Here is a 5707-nt window from a genome sequence, read left to right as displayed (position 1 = left end):
ATATTTAATAGCTATATAAAAGGAATCATAAGTCCATATAAATTGAAGGGTCTCTCGACTGTATCATCCACAGCAATTAAAACCTGGCAGCGAGAATAAGATAATGTTTGACAGTTTACAAGGAATTATTTAAGTTTTTGCTTTCACTGACACCCATTTTCTGCGCTGTGGAAGTTAAAGTCAGATTCAACTATATCATCCTTTGGCATTGCTCTTCCTCTGTTATATAATGGAGTGATGGTGTTGTTCTGTTATAATTACTCAGAGGGAAGGAAGATGTCTATAAATATACATAAAAAGGTCATCAGTGTCGGGACAAGCCAGCCAGCTTATACTGGGTGGAGGGGACTGGATAATTTTAATGATCACGTAGGTGCTGTCAGTCGTAGGTTTATGCGCTTGCCGTACCTTTGAAAATAAATCATTAGAGAAATGTGTGTGTTCCTTGAGAGGGACTGGAGGGATTAGAAGCATCAAAGGGAAAGGAGGGCAACCAGGAGGAGTCTGCTAGAATAGTGCTCTGAGCACAGTACATGTGGGAGCTGCATCTAGTTTACATGCATTATTTTGAAAGCTTCGGGATATCTTGGGTTAATCTTGTTTCATCAGCAGTGGTTGGGTTCCTATGTGCTACGCAGCAATTTGATCATCTTGTCATACCCTCAACAGAGAGCCCTTGCCTCTCAGCTCATGTGCATCCTGTAAAATACATCTCTGAATTATGCACGCATACTCAGCACACCCTCCCTTCACTGCACATTTCACTGATCCAGCTCCCTTTAAAGTCAATGGGAAGAGTCCCATGGGTGAGAATGCCAGGGGAGAGCAGCTGTAAGTGTTTTTATCGCTGTGTCATCCTAGCTCAGCCCTAAGCAGATCCGGATGAGACATTAAAGCTCTTGTGCCCCATCTGCACTTGCACTGTCCCCTTTGCTAGCCTCAGTGTACATGCACCAGTACTAGACAAAAGCCACTCAAGGTAAACAAGCTAATGGGGCTACAGTCTCAGACGATGAATTGGGACTTTTGGGGGGCATTTGAACAAGAGGCAAAGAGACTCCATGTAGCTGGGATGTGATTTGCAGAGGGTGAAGTAAATAAGAGAAAAACATCCCTGATTTATTTGTGTAGCAAGCAAAGTCTAATACGTGTCTCAGCTCTTTGATAAGCTTCATTAAGACGCATTAGGTTTTTTTACAGTTTTTTCCCCCCCTCAATAAAACTATGGCTTCTTTCACACCCCACTGGCTGCTGACTGGGAAAGGAGGGAACGGTGGAGGCTGCCCTTGTTAATGTCAGGCTCAGTTTTAGTCTGAACTGTCTTACCTGCCTTCTAGCAGGGGATGCTCTTGCGGGGCTGCACAAAGGAAGCACCTATCTGGTACATCTGTAGCCAGAGGTAGTGTGATAAGTTCACTGGCTGGCTCTGCGGCTGGAGAATCTAACAGCTGCCAAAGAGTATGATGTATTAGCCAGCTAGTCACAGGGGTGAATGTTTTCGCTCTCTGCACTGGCAGTCGGAAACAATCCGTACTCACCCACAGGCAGAGGTGTGCTAGGTTTTTCTTGCGACTTCTTATTTCCCTATAGTGTCCACTGTCCTTGAGTTTCATTGATGTACTTGTTAGTGTATATTCCATGGCAGTCAATCCCTGGCTTCAGAGGGTGCCAGAAATGGTAAGGGGGGAGGGGGAGGAAAAGAGTATCAGCCAGCCAGTAATGTATGCGTGGAAGAATAGGAGCTTGAACACTGATTAGAGACGGGCTTGTCTACCCAATGAGCAAATGCTGAAATACGAGAATGGGCTAAATTTGGATGCAGTGACTTGAACCATTCACATTATCTGTTCCGTTAAGCCTATTGGGGTCTAGCCATCTTAGGTCCTACTTATCATACCGGGGTCCAGAAGAGATTTCCTTAGTCCTTTTGGCCCAGACACAAGGAGTTGGCAGGAGCTCTATAATTATGTATAGATGTGTTCAATCACATTGCATTCTGCCTTTCCAGCTCTGCCTTTCAGTGTCTCCTCATGTTCTCAGTAATCTACATTTTCCCCTTTTTTACTGTTATTAAAGTCTCAGGATCTGTACTTACAAAACTATCAATATAAGGCGATTATGAAGTACAAAGGGAAGTACATAGCACTACTTTACAGCATGATATTGATGTAAAACAGTTATTTAAATAACTGGAATGATGGAAAAATACGTATGAAGGAAAATGCAGAATGAAAGAAGAGATACCCTTTCACTGTAATGCTAAAGACATAGCCACATAAGAGAGGCAACATTGTCTAGTGGTTAGGTCGCTAGATTAGGACTCAGAAGAGACAGTGTTTTATTCCTAGCGCTGAGTGAGAGCAAAGCACTTAATCTGTTTCCTCTCCCACTCTTTGTCTGTCTTGTGTGTTTAGATACTAAGTTGGGGCAGGGACTAGTGCTCTAGGCCCAATCTCAGTTGGGTCCTCTTGGCATTATTGTCATAGTAATTCAGTGAAAGCCAGCAGATCAGTCTAGACCAGTGCTGAGTCACTAGATAACTATTATAGGACACACTCAGTTGTAAATTCACATTAGGATCTCCTGAACGTAAAGATCTAGAAACGGTTGTTAGATCAGGTCATATGGTCTATAATTTCTTACCTTGATGGCTAAGCTTGGAAAGATTCAATTTTTATCGGTAACTGTCAGTAAACTTCAATTTCACTGTACAGATGCAAACAGACAAAAACAAATTTCCATCGATGATAATAGAAATTTACAGACAGGCAAGATAAGAAAAATGCTGCTTGAGAACATATTAGAGTTTGATTTAAGGAAATGGACTTTGTATATTTTGACATGGAATGTTGACAATTCATGTTTTAATAATTATAAAGCTTTAACTTTTTGAATTTCAGTGTTTGTTGTCATTAAATAATTGTCTGACCGCCCAATCATCTGACTCCCCCCATAAGTTCCCCTAACTGTGAAAGTTTAAATAAAAAAATTTTAAAAATGGTTAAAAATTAACATTGACATTATGTCAAAATTAAAAAAAAAAAAAATCTGCCAAGCCTATTGATGACTCAAGTGGTAGTAGCAGCGGCGGGGAGCTCAGAGCCCTTTAAATCCCGGCCCCAGCTCAGCCGCCGGAGCTGCCAGCGGGATTCAAAGGGCTCTGGGCTCCCTGCAGCCGCGGGAGCTCCAAGCCCTTTAAATCCCGGCCCCAGCCCGGCCGCCGGAGCTGCAGGCAGGATTTAAAGGGCTCCCAGAGCTCCCTCTGGGAGCCCTTTAAATCACCGCCGCGGAAGCCGGTGCGGTCCGGCATGGCGTACTGGCTCTTGCCGGTACGCCGTACCGTACTGGCTTACTTTCACCTCTGAGCTTATGAATGAGTATATAGGGTAAATATTTTCATAACTATTTTTTAAAATGTCCTTTTAATTTCCCTTTTTTAAAAAGCAATTGGACTTTATTGCTACTTTTATTAAAATTTCTATTATGGTAGTGCCTAGAGGACTAAACCAAGTCAGAGTCCCAGCATGCTAAGACACCATACAAACATACACTGACAGTCAAAGAGCTTACAGCCTATAAAAAGAGCTTAAGAAGGTCCCAATGCTGCAATCGAATCCATGGGGGGCAGACACTTGCACCCTCAGGGATCCAGTTGCAACATCAGGGCCGTAGGATGTACTCAGTAGACTAGATCATCACTGATTTAAGTTTATTAAGCAATTACCTAATTGCACAGTTTTATAGTCTTGTATGATGTCCATAAAAGTTTCCCATTGCAATTATGGTGCCTTTTGGAGTCATTTAGTTAAGAAATTTAGGCATGTTTGGGCATTAATTTGGTTGAATTCCTGTCTAATGTCATGGGTGCCTAGAATGTATGGATTTATAAAAATATAAATAAAGAAGACATTCCATTATAAAAACCTTTAGGAAATTTCAGTGTTTTGGTTTTTTTTTGGAAGAACAATTCATTCTCTGTAGGCTACTTTAAAATTAATGCCAGCCATTTTTGGTGTTAACAAACTCAATAGGCTCATGTGAAGTAGTAATCAGCTTGCCCAGTTCATCATGTAAATCATTTTTGATGTTGAATAACAAAGATGCCAAAAATCTCATGAGGAGCGGAGTCCAATACTGCATGTCCTTTGTGGTTTCACTGGGAGTTTCACATCGCTGCTCTCTTGAAAGATCAGGCCCTAAACAGGTCACAGTTATTTTATACAGAGACAGGAAAATAAGCTCGCATTTGGATCACGCTTACATTTGAGCTGGGGTTTGTTTCGAGAGCAGAAACATTTCTACATGGAGATGGTAAAAATGTTGTTGATGCAGAAAATATAAAAGTGTGCAATAAATGTTTTTGTTTGGTATTTGTAAAGAAATAGGCTGATGTACTCGTATCACATGAGGATGATGGAAGTATTTTCCAGTCCATTAGTAATTAGAAGGATGTTAAACAGCATCTACTAGGAATGAACATGTAAATCAGCAGGCCTGGATAATTTGTACCCAGGAATGCTAAAAGAGTTGGCTAAGGAGATCTCTGGCCTGCTGATGTTAATGTTTAATAAATCTCAAAATACCAGAGAAATTCCAGAAGACTGGAAGAGTATTGTGCCAATATTCAAAAAGGGCAAGTGGGTTGACCTAGGTAGTTATTGGCCAGTTAGTCTGCCATCAATACCAGGCAAAACAATAGTAAAGCTGATACAAGATTCAATTAATAAAATATTAAAGGATGGGAATATAATGAATGCCCTTCAACATGGTTTTATGAAAAATAGATCCTTTCAAACAAACCTGATTTCATTTTTGATGAGGTTATAAGTTTGGTTGATAAATGTAACTATGTAGATGTGGGCATTTGACTTGTTACCATGTGACATTCTCATTGAAAATTAGCATTAGACAATATCTATAACGCACCCATTAACTGGATTAAGAATTGGCTAACTGACAGATCTCAAAAAGGCGTTGTCAATGGGGAATTGTCATCAAATGGGGATGTTACTAGTAGGGCTCTGCAAGGATCCGTTCTAGACTTGATGCTTTTCAACATTTCTTTCAATGATCTGGAAGTAAATATAAAATCACTGCGGATCAAATTGGAGGATGACACAAACATTGACAGAATGGCAAGTGTAACCCTTCTGCCCATCTAAGTTGGCAGCAACAAGGGCCGGGTTCTGTATCTAGGGGTTCCGTTTCAATAACGCAATGCAAAACCGGCTCGAGCCCCCACCCAGTGACCTGGGACAATTACATACCACCCCCTGGGCACCTCTAAGAGGCAATACTTCCCCTCTCGCAAGCACGGAGTCTGAGTGTAACAGAAAATGTTTAATAACATGAGGTAAACAACATCAGCATTAAATGGAAAAAAAAACACCACAACTAGAGTTTTTAGACCAAACCATGAGCGAAGACCCACCCCAGCAAATTGGGCCGTGTCCTCTCCCGTTGGTTCTTGAAACCAGCGACCCAAGAATCACCAAAGTCCCAAAAGTCCACCAATCCCAAAGTCTCTTGGGTCCAGCAACCCAAGAATCACAAAAGTCCCAAAAGTCCGACAACCCCCCAAAGTCTCTGTCCATGATCAGTGCAGCCCCAGAGTTCAAGGGGGGGGGGGGGGTGAGCAGGGTGTTAAGGAGCACCTTACGTGATCCGAGGCCAACCGGCTGCTTCTCCGTGGGGTTCCACTGCAGCC

Source organism: Chrysemys picta, chromosome 4 (genome assembly GCF_011386835.1).
Source record: "Chrysemys picta bellii isolate R12L10 chromosome 4, ASM1138683v2, whole genome shotgun sequence".
Classification (NCBI taxonomy): domain Eukaryota; kingdom Metazoa; phylum Chordata; order Testudines; family Emydidae; genus Chrysemys; species Chrysemys picta.
This window is presented reverse-complemented; position numbering follows the sequence as displayed.